Source organism: Oncorhynchus mykiss, chromosome 2 (genome assembly GCF_013265735.2).
Source record: "Oncorhynchus mykiss isolate Arlee chromosome 2, USDA_OmykA_1.1, whole genome shotgun sequence".
NCBI lineage: Eukaryota > Metazoa > Chordata > Actinopteri > Salmoniformes > Salmonidae > Oncorhynchus > Oncorhynchus mykiss.
Window position 1 is genome coordinate 84,421,217 of NC_048566.1, and position 15,182 is coordinate 84,436,398.

General features: G+C 39.1%; 1 protein-coding gene across 28 annotated transcripts in view; it reads left to right on the top strand.

Annotated features, from left to right (window-relative positions):
• The first annotated feature begins 3,154 nt into the window (after positions 1 to 3,154).
• LOC110498015 (protein-methionine sulfoxide oxidase mical3a) overlaps positions 3,155 to 15,182 on the top strand; it is a 117,291-nt gene continuing 105,263 nt past the window's right edge. For all 28 annotated transcript variants that reach the window (XR_005038559.1, XR_005038560.1, XM_036957300.1 and 25 more), the window contains exon 1: positions 3,155 to 3,397. The gene's annotated coding sequence lies outside the window, so the exon portion shown is untranslated. The remainder of the gene's footprint in view (positions 3,398 to 15,182) is intronic.

Here is a 15,182-nt window from a genome sequence, read left to right on the forward strand (position 1 = left end):
CAGCCTGTCGTTTCCAATGGGAGCAGATTATTCATAGTGGGCAGAACAAGCAAGGATGTGGGCAGAACTAAGCAGGAGCTAGCGAGAGCCTATTGGCGCGTTCTAGTAAATATTTGCATATTTCTGTTAGGGAACGCCTACTCTGTGAAGTGCTCGTGTGCAATAACTACATTTGCCATTGCACTCCTAAACAATGCCATTTTTTTAAACTGGCAAAGGGTAAAGTCTATAAAACTTAATCCACTATGTTCATAACATAGTCTGGTTTTGGAAACAGAAAACTCTATTGAGATCGAATGTTTCATCAATCAGAAAATTAGCAGAATGTCGGCCAAAATCCATCTCGCTCCATCTTCTCCCGCTGCTGGCCACTGGGCTTCCTCTCACCACCATATTTGGTAATGAGTGGAAATGCCACCCGGATTATAGATCCAACAAAACAGTGCAGTATACCTAACAATACACACAATACACACAAATCAAAACAATTTTAAGAAAGAAATAAAGAAATATCAGAACAAGCAATGTTATATATATATATATATACACCCTTTACCCTTATATATATATATATATATATATATATATATATATATATATATATATATGCAGTACCAGTCAATAGTTTGAACACACCTACTCATTCAAGGGTTTTTCTGGTCTAATGTCCATTGCTCATGTTTCTGGGCCTAAGCAAGTCTCTTCTTCTTATTGGTGTCCTTTAGTAGTGGTTTCTTTGCAATTTGACCATGAAGGCCTGATGCAGTTAACTCTAATGAGCTTGTCCTCTGCAGTAGAGGTAACGCTGGGTCTTCCTTTCTTGTCGCGCCCCTCATTAGAGCCAGTTTCATCATAGCACTTGATGGTTTTTGCAACTGCAGTTGAAGAAACTTTAAAAATTCTTGAAATGTTCCTTATTGACTGACCTTCATGTCTTAAAGTAATGATGAACTGTCGTTTCTCTTTGCTTATTTGAGCTGTTCTTGCCATAATATGGACTTGGTCTTTTACCAAATAGGGCTATCTATTGTATACCACCCCTACCTTGCCACAACACAACTGATTGGCTCAAACGCATTAAGAAGGAAATAAATTCCACAAATTAACTTTTAACAAGGCACACCTGTTAATTGAAATGCATTCCAGGTGACTACCTCATGAAACTGTTTGAGAGAATGCCACAAGTGTGCAAAGCTGTCATCAAGGCAAAGGGTGGCTACTTTGAAGAATATATTATTATATTAAATATATTTAGATTTGTTTAGCACTTTTTTGCTTACTACATGATGCCATATGTGTTATTTCACAGTTTCGATGTCTTCACTATCATTCTATTCTGGAATGAGTAGGTGTGTCCAAACGTTTGACTAGTACTGTATATGCGTGTGTGTACATAATAGTGTGTATAGACAGTTTATGAATAGGAAAGGTGTGTACAGCAGAAGTTATACATGAGCCTTGACTAGAATACAGTATATACATACGAAGTGGGTAAAACAGTATGTAAACATTATTAAAGTGACCAGTGTTCAATGACTATGTACTGTATATAGGGCAGCAGCCTTTAAAGTTCAGGGCATGGTACTGGGCGAAGGCCGGCTAGTGGTGACGATTTAACAGTGATGGCCTGGAGATATATATATATATATATATATATATATATATATATATATATATATATAAGCTGTTTTTCACTCTTTTGGTCCCAGCTTTGATTCACCTGTTCTGTCTCTGCCTTCTAGAAGGTGATGATCTTCCTGGCCTTCCTGTGACACTGGGTGTTGTAGATGTCCTGGAGGGCAGGCAGTGTGCCCCCAGTGATCCATTGGGCTGACCGCACCATCCTCTGGACAGCCATGCGGTTGCAGATGGTACAATTGCCCCACCAGGCGGTGATATAGCCAGACAGGATGTTCTTAATGGTGCACCTGTAGAGGTTTGTGAGGGTCTTGGCGACCATGCCGAATTCCTTCAGCCTCTTATTATTGTCACCTTGTCTAGCATCAGTATGTCATTGTCCTTTCCCTTAGTAGCTGGCTATTTGACCTAGATAGTTTGTCTGTATGCATTGCTATGTAGGCTACGTGGTCATTTTTAAATTGATGTAGTTCTGTCCTTGAGCTCTTCTTGTCTATTAATGTTCTCTGTTATGACATGTTTCATGTTTTCTGTGGACCCCAGGAAGAGTAGCTGCTGCTTTCACAATAGCTAATGGGCATCCTAATAAATGACCAAAACACCAATGCCAACAGTCACAACACTTTAATGTTATTAGTACAAGAGGCAATGTAAGTTTATGGTGGTCTCATGGAGGTCAATTGTTCTGATGATCTTTAGGGTAATGCCCCTCTGATGTGTTTGTTCTGGCAGGGCAAGGCAGGATCCTTGACAACATATTTAATTTGCTGGATGCTTGATGCAGAATGTAACAGTGAAAATGTTGTCGGTAAAGTCTCTCTCTGCTCTGGGCATTTTCATGTGATATCTTGCCATACTGTATGAAAGTGATCAAGTGGAAAACCTATCATGTTCTCAAAATGTAATCTCGGTTTGATGAAAGGTATTGCATTCGCTCAGCCTTTTCTCATCTACAGTTTAAACTTCACAGTTTGACAAGCTCGCCCTGCCCACATACGTTAGACTCTAGACTAGGTGACAATAACAATTTGTTGGAGCACCTACGTGCACACACACACACACACACACACACACACACACACACACACACACACACACACACACACACACACACACACACACACACACACACATAGTAGGGCGACATCGCAGGTATCGCTGTCTCGACGTACCTTATATCACACAGATTTGAGGAAAAAAATACACAAGACTTTGCTGCCCCTACCGAAGTTTTTGGTCTATTGACAGCCTCACACTCCAGCTTCACGTTCGATGAAACCAATCAGATTAAACTGAGTTAAAGCATGTCTCACTTTGAACAGTTGAGGGGGGTTTCTCATTGCAGTTCTCTGAACATTTAGAGTTGTATCACAACATGTAAACACTTTTCTTTGATTAAAACAATCTAGTTTTTATATATAGTGGTTTAATTTCTGTCATTTTTGCGAAAAATGTTGACTATGAAAGCTTCTATTATCGAAGGTTTATGTCCCCCCTCTACAACATCGTGATGCGCTCTCCCGCACCCTCTGTCCGTTTTCAAGTTGCGCCTTCTCCCAGTATAGTTGAATGTGCCAAACAAACTATAGATTACACACACATACATTACCAGGCGGAATATAGAAACGGCAATAATAACCGAAATGGGATAAATCTTCCGGATATACGACAGGATTGTATAAACATATGGATCAAAGCTAAGAAGAGGTGCATTCGCGGATCGTTTGTAAGAGTGTCCATTTTCTAAGATTCTAGCTAGGTAAGTGGGTTACTACTGCACATTTCAGAATGCCACGCGTTGGTGATTTTATTTTTGTAATTAACTCTTTCACATACGTTACCTTTTTTTTCGAAGTGCTTCTCCTCTATATTGATGTGCATTCGGCTCCAAAATATAATTTTCACTCGTTGTTTACATTGGCAGTTGAATATGCGTGTTGGTTTGCAACATTTTAACACATGAATGAGTTAAATTGTATACATTTTTATTCATTATGCATGCATTATGACGTTTCACAGACTGCAAGTTATTAACATTTCACCCAGGTTGTTACATTGTCTCATTTTGCATGAAGCATTCTTTGTTACAGAAGAGATTAGGTCGCCCTTTCATTACATTGGGCATGATAATTATTGGTCCCATGTTTTCTCATATTGCTAACTGGTAGACATTATAAAGTGTAGATTAAGATATGTATATGCTATAAGTGGGCTAATGACCGTGACATCTGTCCTCCAGTAGCGGTGCGTTGGTAAAATCACCGGGATAGCCAACCCCAAATAAAAGCCACATTACAACCTATGGGTTGTGATAATTGCATTGTTTGTTCTATAACCTGTTAGTTAATATGCCTTGACACCGTGATATATAGGCAGTGGTGGTTCTAGCTTGTATGGCTCCCTGGGCGACCTCCCCTCCCCTCCAACCAACAAAAACAAACACCATTCTGCAATAACTGTACATTTTATTCAGACATTTGGAACAACACAAATAAATAATCATAACATTTAAAACTATAGAAATTAGAGTTCGACCAATTTAATCAGCATGGCCGATTTCAAATTAGGGCCAATTTCAAGTTTTCATAACAATCGGTATTCAGCATTTTTGGACTCCGATTACATTGCATTCCACAAGGAAACTGCATGGCAGGCTGACCACCTGTTACGCGAGCGCATCAAGGAGCCAAGGTAAGTTGCTAGGTAGCATTAAACTTATCTTATAAAAAAAACAATCAATCTTCACATAATCACTAGTAATCAACACATGGTTGATGATATTACTAGGTTAACCAGCTTGTCCTGCGTTGCATATAATCAATGCGGTGCTTGTTAATTTGTCATCGAATCACAGCCTACTTGCCAAATGGGGGATGATTTAGCAACAAAAAAAACACAAATGTACCTAACCATAAACATCAATGACTTTCTTAAAATCAATACACAGAAGTATCTTTTTTTAAATCTGCATATTTAGTTAAAAGAAATTCTTGTTAGCAGGCAATATTAACTAGGGAATTGTGTCACTTTTCTTGCGTTCATTGCACGCAGAGTCAGAGTACATGCAACAGTTGGCTGCCTGGCTCGTTGCAAACTAATTTGCCAGAATTGTACATAATTATGACAATACATTGAATGTTGTGCAATGTAAGACGTAGGGTTGCCACCCGCTCGATAAAATACGGAACGGTTCCGTATTTCACTGAAAGAATAAACGTTTTGTTTTCGAAATGATAGTTTCTGGATTTGACCATATTAATGACCTAAGGCTTGTATTTCTGTGTTTATTATAATTAAGTCTATGACTTGATAGAGCAGTCTGACTGAGCGGTGGTAGGCGGCAGCAGGCTTGTAAGCATTCATTCAAACAGCACTTTCCTGCGTTTGCCAGCAGCTCTTAGCAATGCTTGAAGCACAGCGCTGTTTATGACTTCAAGCCTCTATCAACTCCTGAGATTAGACTGGCAATACTAAAGTGCCTATTAGAACATCCAATAGTCAAAGTTATATGAATACAAATGGTATAGAGAGAAATAGTCAACACGTCATAATTCCTATAATAACTACAACCTAAAACTTCTTAACTGGAAATATTGAACCACCAAATTTCATATGTTTTCCTGTTCTGAGCAAGGAACTTAAACTTGAACTGTTTTACATGGCACATATTGCACTTTTACTTTCTTCTCCAACACTGTGTTTTTGCATTATTTAAACCAAATTGTGCATGTTTCATTATTTGAAGAGCACAGGGCGCCTGTGGCGAATTTGCCAATCTTGGTGTTCTCTGGCAAATGCCAAACGTGCTGCACGGTGTTGGGCTGTAAGCACAAGCCCCACCTGTGGACGTCGGGCCCTCATACCACCCTGCATGGAGCCTGTTTCGGACCGTTTGAGCAGACACATGCACATTTGTGGCCTGCTGGAGGTCATTTTGCAGGGCTCTGGCAGTGCTCCTCCTGCTCCTCCTTGCACAAAGGCGGAGGTAGCGGTCCTGCTGCTGGGTTGTTGCCCTCCTACGGCCTCCTCCACATCTCCTGATGTACTGGCCTGTCTCCTAGTGTCTCCTGGTGTGGGTTGTAGACTCCGTCTCATGCTACCACTAGAGTGAAAGCACCGCCAGCATTCAAAAGTGACCAAAACATCAGCCAGGAAGCATAGGAACTGAGAAGTGGTCTGTGGTCACCATCTGCAGAACCACTCCTTTATTGGGGGTGTCTTGCTAATTGCCTATAATTTCCACCTGTTGTCTATTACATTTGCACAACAGCATGTGAAATTTAGTGTCAATCAGTGTTGCTTCCTAAGTGGACAATTTGATTTCACAGAAGTGTGATTGACTTGGAGTTACATTGTGTTGTTTAAGTGTTCCCTTTATTTTTTTGAGCAGTGTATATATATATATATATATCTCGGCTGATTTTAACCTTTCTGATCTCCCCATCCCGGATCCGGGATCGTGAATACAGACTCAAGCTCATTACCATAACGCAACGTTAACTATTCATGAAAATCGCAAATGAAATGAAATAAATATGCTAGCTCTCAAGCTTAGCCTTTTGTTAACAACACTGTCATCTCAGATTTTCAAAATATGCTTCTCAACCATTGCAAAACAAGCATTTGTGTAACAGTATTGATGGCTAACGTAGCATTTAGCATTAGCATTCAGCTGGCAACATTTACACAAAAAAACAGAAAAGCATTCAAATAAAATAATTTACCTTTGAAGAACTTCAGATGTTTTCAATGAGGAGACTCTCAGATAGCAAATGTTCAGTTTTTCCTGAAAGATTATTTGTTTAGGACAAATCGCTCCGTTTTCTGCGTCACGTTTAGCTATGAAAAAACCCCTGTATCCAGGATTGTGTAAATCTATCAGCAAGCTCATTAGCATAACACAACGTTAACTATTCATGAAAATCGCAAATGAAATGAAATAAATATGCCATCTCTCAAGCTTAGCCTTTTGTAAACAACACTGTCATCTCAGATTTTCAAAATATGCTTCTCAACCATAGGAAAACAATCATTTGTGTAAAAGTAGCTAGCTAGCGTAGCATTTAGCGTTAGCATTTAGCGTTAGCATTAGCGTTAGCATCCAGCACGCAACATTTCAACAGAAACATAAAAGCCTTCAAATAAAATAATTTACCTTTGAAGAACTTCAGATGTTTTCAATGAGGAGACTCTCAGTTAGATAGCAGATGCTCAGTTTTTCCAAAAAGATTATTTGTGTATTAGAAATAGCTCCGTTTTGTACATCACATTTGGCTACCAAAAAAACCCGAAAATTCAGTCCTCAAAACGCGAACTTTTTTCCAAATTAACTCCATAATATCGACTGAAAACATGGCAAACGTTGTTTAGAATCAATCCTCAAGGTGTTTTTCACATATCTCTTCGATGATATATCGTTCGTGGAAGTGTGCTTTCTCTCCTGAATCCCAGGAGAAAAGGCCCGCACCTGAAGATTACGCACAAATTTAGACAAAGGACACCGGGCGGACCCCTGGAAAATGTAGTCTCTTATGGCCAATCTTCCAATGATATGCCTACAAATACGTCACAATGCTGCTGAAATCTTGGGGAAACGGAAGAAGGTCTAAGCTTATTCCTGTCGCATTCACAGCCATATAAGGAGACATTAGAAAACAGAGCTTCAGAAATTCTGCTCATTTCCTGTTTGATGTATCATCTTGGTTTCGCCTGTAGAATGAGTTCTGGGGCACTTACAGACAAAATCTTTGCAGATTCTGAAACTTCAGAGTGTTTTCTTTCCAAAACTGTCAAGAATATGCATAGTCGAGCATCTTTTCGTGACAAAATATTGCGCTTAAAACGGGAACGTTTTTTATCCAAAAATGAAATAGCGCCCCTAGAGATGCAACTGGTTAATTGGTATCGGCTTTTTTTTGGCCCTCCAATAATCGCTGTCGCCGTTGAAAAATCATAATCGGTTGACCTCTTAATATATAAAAAATATATACAAAAATAAGACTCATACATTTCAAAAGTAGCAACAAAGACCAATAGAAACACATTTGTGTTGATTTGGCACTCGAACATCAATACATCCCCCATCCCCCAACACTGTCAGCCAAGAGCCAAGACTACATTCCCCATCCCCCAACACTGTCAACCAAGAGTCAAGACTACATTCCCCATCCCCCAACACTGTCAACCAAGAGTCAAGACTAAACCAATTCACCTTGGTGGTGTGCAGACTGGTTTTATATTATCTTGACAATTTTGCAAAAAAACAGAAAAAAAATGCAACAATATATCTGAAACGATATATTCATAGTATTATGAATGAATTGTGGTTTATTTGGTAGCATTTCATAGTGTGACAGATTTGACTAATTGTGTTAGTACTGTACAAAGTTAGAGGTGCGCTATTTGATAGACTAGCCGCTCCCCTTACCTCGGGCTTCTAGTGGGGAGACCTGAGGTCAACCTACCACCGCCCCCCTCCCCATCTCGTACTTCTGAGTGGGAGACCTTCCCAGGCAGTAGGCTGTCTAGCTCACAAAAATTCAATCACACATTTGTTTCGTTACAAATCCGGTGAATTCCACAAAACATATTCCATGTAACAAAAAATAAAAAAGTTCGCGTTTTGAGTGACCTGGTCAAGCAAGGTAATGTTTCTGACATTTTCTGACTGCTTAACAACTATTGATTTAGAACCATGGCGACGCACACACACTTCTGGTAACGACAGAGATGGCCGCCTCGCTTCGCGTTCCTAGGAAACTATGCAGTATTTTTTTTTTTTTTTACTTGTTATTTCTTACATTGGTACCCCAGGTAATCTTAGGTTTTATTACATATAGTCGGGAGGAACTACTGGATATAAGAGCAACGTCAACTCGCCATCATTACGACCAGGAATACGACTTTCCCGAAGCGGATCCTCTGTTTCGCCCAGGACAATGGATTGGATCCACGCCGTAAAAGGGGCAGACGAAGCGGTCTTCTGGTCAGGCTCCAGGACGGGAGGGAAACTGACTGCAAAGCACTTAAGTCCTTAGGCAACATGAATGGGAAATATTGCACAATGAATGGGAAATATTGCACAATGACAACAAAATAACCTCAATCTATGTTTGACTATTATGTTACAATGTACTATAAAGATAATCTGCCTATGTGCACTTGTCAAACCACATTTGACTCTCGTTTTCCATTTTAGGGGGGGGGGTCACTGTCTTGCATTGATCTTTGTTGATTGACTGTACACTGATGCCAACAACACTAGTCTAATGTACTTAACATTTTCATCTGACCCAGATTTGACCATTCATCAGCACGTACGCAAAGGTCAGTCTGTGGCTAAGTGACACATTTCCTCTGGACAAATGGGCTCTTACTCTTTCTTAGCGGAGTAATCCAGTGCATTTAGCCTACATCATTGAATTTGATTATGGATTCCATGTGTTGCATTTTGCCAGGCCCTCTGTGTACTGTATGCTCTGGTGATCCTAGATAAGAGCAAAGGTCTGGCCTCAGTGTGCATAGTAATGTGGATTTTGATATAATGCTAGCAGTGGTGTCTGGGTTAATGCACCTAACCCAGGCTCCTCTGATCTGTGCTACTGCAGATCTGCATTACCTTTACGTAAAGACTGTGATTAGGGTTGGGTGCTATCCAGATTTTCATATTGCCGTACCCTCCTTCTCTCACCCGGAATTTACGGTTTTACAATACATGTATAGGTAGGAGCTACCGACTGTCATTTTTGGTAAGTCTGGACATTTTGCAAGCAAATGTGAATGAGAGATATACAAATGAACACAGTTTTGATACATGCAGTACTGGCTCTCCAGCAGTATGTCTACAAGCTGTGTCTGTGTGGAGTCTGGAGTAGAGGTCGATCGATTATGACTTTTCAACGCCGATACCAATACCGATTTATTGGAGGACAAAAAAAAGGCCGATACCGATTAATCGGCCGATTTTTAAATAAATAATGAAACATGTTCAATTTGGTTTAAATAATGCAAAAACAAAGTGTTGGGGAAGAAAGTAAAAGTGGTGGTTCCTTTTAACATGAGTCTTCAATATTCCAAGATAAGAAGTTTTAGGTTGTAGTTATTATAGGAATTTTAGGACTATTTCTCTCTATACCATTTGTATTTCATATACCTTTGACTATTGGATGTTCTTATAGGCACTTTAGTATTGCCAGTGTAACAGTATAGCTTCCGTACCTCTCGCTCCTACCTGGGCTCGAACCAGGGACACAACGACAACAGCCATCCTCGAAGCAGCGTTACCCATGCAGAGCAAGGGGAACAACCACTCCAAGTCTCAGAGCGAGTGACATTTGAAACGCTATTAGCGCACACCCCGCTAACTAGCTAGCCATTTCACATCACATCGTTACACCAGCCTCATCTCGGGAGTTGATAGGCTTGAATTCATAAACAGCAGAGCTGCTGGCAAAACGCACAAAAGTGCTGTTTGAATGAATGCTTATGAGCCTGCTGCTGCCTACCATCGCTCAGTCCGACTGCTCTATCAAATCATATCCTTAATTATAACATAACCCACAGAAATACGAGCCTTAGGTCATTAATATGGTAGAATCCGGAAACTATCATCTCGAAAACAAGACGTTTATTCTATCAGTGAAATACGGAACCGTTCCGTATTTTATCTAACGGGTGGTATCCATTGGTCTAAATATTCCTGTTACATTGTACAACCTTCAATGTTATGTCATAATTACGTAAAATTCTGTCAAATTAGTTCGCAATGAGCCAGGCGGCCCAAACTGTTGCATATACCCTGACTCTGCATGCAATGAACGCAGGAGAAGTGACACTTTCACCTGGTTAATATTGCCTGCTAACCTGGATTTCTTTTAGCTAAATATGCAGGTTTAAAAATGTATACTTCTGTGTATTGATTTTAAGAAAGGCATTGGTGTTTATGGTTAGGAACACGTTGGAGCAACAGTCCTTTTTCGCAAATGCGAACTGCATCGATTATATGCAACGCAGGACATGCTAGATAAACTAGTAATATCATCAACCATGTGTAGTTATAACTAGTGATTATGATTGATTAAGTTTAATGCTAGCTAGCAACTTACCTTGGCTTCTTACTGCATTCACGTAACAGGCGGGCTTGTTCTGCCCCTGAACGAGGCAGTTAACCCACCGTTCCTAGGCCGTCATTGAAAATAAGAACAAATTCTTAACTTCATATGGCTGCAGGGGCAGTATTGAGTAGCTTGGATGAAAAGGTGCCCATTGTAAACGGCCAGCTCCTCAGTCTCAGTTGCTAATATATGCATATTATTATTAGTATTGGATAGAAAACACTCTAAAGTTTCCAAAACTGTCAAAATATTGTCTGAGTATAACAGAACTAATGTTGCAGGTGAAACCCTGAGGAAAATCAAAACAGGAAGTGGCTTCTATTTTGAAAACTCCATGTTCCATAGCCTCCCTTTGCTGGATTTAAAGGGATATGAACCAGATTCCTTTTCCTATCGCTTCCTCAAGGTGTCAACAGTCTTCAGACATAGTTTCAGGCTTTTATTTTGAAAAATGAGGCAGAAAAATGAGCCAAGTGGTCACATGAGTTTTGCTTGCGTAACATAATTTGGACAGCCATTGTTTTCCCCTCTCCTACTGTGAAAGATATTTGCGGTTGATATATAATTGATTATATATTTTAAAAACAACCTGAGGATTGATTATAAAAAAATGTTTGACATGTTTCTGTGGACATAATGGAAACTACTTGGAATTTTCGTCTGCGTTGTCGTGACCACTCTTTCCTGTGGATTTCTGAACATAACGTGCTAAAGAAATGGAGGTATTTTTGATATAAAAATCATCTTTATGGAACAAACGGAACATTTGTTGTGTAACTGGGAGTCTCGTGAGTGAAAACATCCGAAGATCATCAAAGGTAAACGATTAATTTGATTGCTTTTCTGATTTTCGTGACCGAGCTACCTGATGCTAAGTGTACTTAATGTTTTATCGTGTGATTGATGAACTTACACAAACGCTTGGATTGCTTTCGCTGTAAAGCATAATTTCAAAATCTGACGCGACAGGTGGATTAACAAAAGGCTAAGCTGTCTTTTCCTATATTGCACTATTTATAGTGATATTTATTTTATGTAGCGCTATGCTATTCATCGGTTGTTGATGACACTTATCCCGATAGGGGGATTGCAGTCATAACAGGTTAACTGACTTGCCTAGTTAAATAAAAATTAGATAAAGGTGTGTACATTTTCTTTGTGAATTCTTTAATTAGGGCCAATTTCAAGTTTTCATAACAATCGGAAATCGGTCATTTTGGTTGCCGATTTTAAATTATTATTTTTTTTTTTTGCCGATTTGTTATGAAAACTTGAAATAGGCCCTATTTAATCGGCCATTCCGATTGAATCAGTTGACCTCTAGTCTGGAGGCACTAGGACAAGGGGCCTGCCTGCTCTGCTTGGAAAAGAGGGGGGAGGAGCAGAGAACGGAGAGGAGGAAAAAATACAAGGAAATTAAGATAGCAGTGGCAGCTGTACAAATATCTCATCCAAAGGGCTTTGCCTTCTTAAACACGGCATAACGCAACACCATATGATGCACTGTCACCTTATTAATTCATCCACTTACTTCGATAGCATGTTTAACTAGGGGCTGTGTTGATGCATAATTATGTGTTTTCACGCAGGGAAAAAAAGATTAAATGCATAAGAAATATCTTGCTGCGTTTTGTAATCAAAGATCTAAAATGCATTTTATTATAATTTATACTCGGCATTAGACTAATTTTGTGCTTCAGTTGCACTTCTAAACCGGATGAGAATTCACAAATGGGCATTCTATCAGCAGACATCGCTCTGACTGATGTGTAGCTACTTTTCTCCAGTAGGCTATTTTTCTCAGTGTAGCCAGCCTATTTTTCTCTGCTGGAGAACAAAGTACGCTTCATAATGTGAGCAGTGAAATAAGAACACAATCTGCTTTCTCCTAACGCATTGCACAAGTTGACTGCAGGTATTTACTTAAAATAGCTACAAATATCAAAATGTATTGAAAGACTTCAAATAAATAGTTTCATTGCTTGACAGTATTGAAAATCCATCCGTGGTTATTTCCAAATACGGTATACCGCCCAAGCCTAACCTCGCTCTCGCTCTCTCTCTCTCTCTCTCTCTCTTTTGTCCCCCCCCCCCATGCCATTTCACACAGGGGGTCGTGTTCATTAGGGAAAATGGATTGAAAAACAATTTTTTTATCTTTTTTTTCTTTCCCCCCATGCCACTTCACACAGGGGTTGTGTTCATTAGGGAAAATGGACTAAAACACCTCTGTGGCCACAGAAAGTGACTGTGTGGGATACAGAAGTAAACACCAGGGAGATGAAAGGAAGTTTTTAAAGTCAACTCCTGCAGTGGAGGAAGTGAACAGCTGGAAGTGACTGTCAAATTTTCCCTGAAAAGCATGGTGACTTGACTCCTCAGAAAAACCATCCCTGTAGGCTACTGACCGTTTCAAACACACTCCCTAACTGACACAATGGACTTCACATGGAAACTTTGTCTTGTGTGTTTGGTTTGCCTTAAAAGGAGATTTCTTAAGTCTGATGCTCATGTCTGTGCCGGTAACTGTTATGCTTGATGTTATGTTTTGGAACGGCTACCTCAGGAATTTATTGAGCAAGCCGCCATCTTTCATTTTTAAATAGACCACGTGTTCCAAATGAGGTCAGTCAAGACCGTTTTTTTTTGTTGTGTTGAGTCAAGTCTCCTTTTCACTCATGAAAAAAGGACACACCTTGTTCAAGCAGCTACCATGCAGTTAATGTGGCAGTTGAAGTAATAACTGATAATGTCAAGAAACACTGAGGTATTCTTATCCAGTACCAGACTAGTATCAATTAATTGATGAACATTTTTAAAAATGTTATGAAAATGTGTGCATTCCCATTGAGAGCAGTACATATTGTCAGTTGTTCTGGACATGGGGGATTTTGTGGGAAAGTCAACCTGAGCGTGCCTAAAAAGTTTAATTTCCAAATGAAAACACGTTCATAATTATCCTAAATACATATACTGTCTATACAGTGTGGTCAGGAAAAGATTCAGACCCCTTCCATTTTTCCACATTTTGTTACGTTACAGCCTTATTCTAAAATGGATTAAATAAAAACATTTCCTCAACAATCTACACACAATACCCCATAATACCAAAGCGAAAAGTTTTTTTTGGAAACGTATTAAAAACATATTATTTACATAAGTATTCAGACCCTTTGCAATGAGACCTGAAATTGACCTCTACTTTCCATTGACCATCCTTGATGTTTCTAAAACTTGATTGTAGACCTGTGGTAATTTCAATTGATTGGACATGATTTGGAAATATGGTAAATATATCCAATGCAAACAAAATCTATATTTAAATGGTATTAATATTAATTTGCATATATTCCCGTTAATTCACATATATTCCTGTTAATTCCCACGGAAAGTTTCCACCTGAATTTTCCCCAAAATGTGCAACCCTAGTCTGAATACTTGTGTAAATAATGTATTTCACTTTGTACATTGTTTAATACATTTGCACAAAATTACTAAAAACCTGTTTTTGCTTTGTCATAATGGGGTATTTAATGTATGTAGATTGAGGGAATCAATTTTAGAATAAGGCTGTAACGCGACAAAATGTAGAAAAAGGGAAGGGGTCTGATTTTGCTTTCTGAATGCGCAGTAGGTCTATAGTTATTTGGGTCTAAGGAGTGTCCACCTTTATGATGAAGGGTCACTCGGGCACATTTCCATACAAAAGCTCTTTTATTTCACCAGATGGTAATGGGCTATTGAATAGATCAAATCTATCTAATATGTAACCCTGGATTTTTAACTTTATGTTCTTCTGAAGGTCATTGTCATATTAACATTTAGGCCTATGAGGGCAACTCTATCAAAATAGAACAGACCTATGGGACATTTTACAATAAAGCGGTTATCTTCCTGCCAACTTAACCAAATATCGAAGTATGCCATCAAAGATTAATGAGCTGGATTTAGAAATGTGATTATTTCAAGAATGTGGTGAAAGTGTTGTCAGAAAAAGGCATTATTTATTGTCTGACTAAAGCATGAAATCTAACGGTCAATTGCTAAATCTTAGGGCATAATATGCCGTGTCACAACCTTTTGCTATGTTGATTGGGCGTTCACAGGTCTTTCTCTGAGGGTCAGGAATGGGTCAGAGTGACAAGCATTCCATAGTCAGATGATGCGTTTACATTTAGCCAGTTAAGGGACCCTTGAACTTTTCCAGTGGAGATGCAGTGTTTTTGTTTGTTTGATGAACTGTATGAAAACCAGACTTTACAGGTAATGTGGGATTTTAACATTTTTAAGACCAGATACTGTAGCTTGCCTACATAGTAAAACAATTTGTTTTAACGGTTCATCCCAAAAGCATGATACTTTTATGTACTCTATATGAGTGCTTGCAAAATTGCACATAATTTGTTTGAGTGAACCCAATTTTCATTGTGT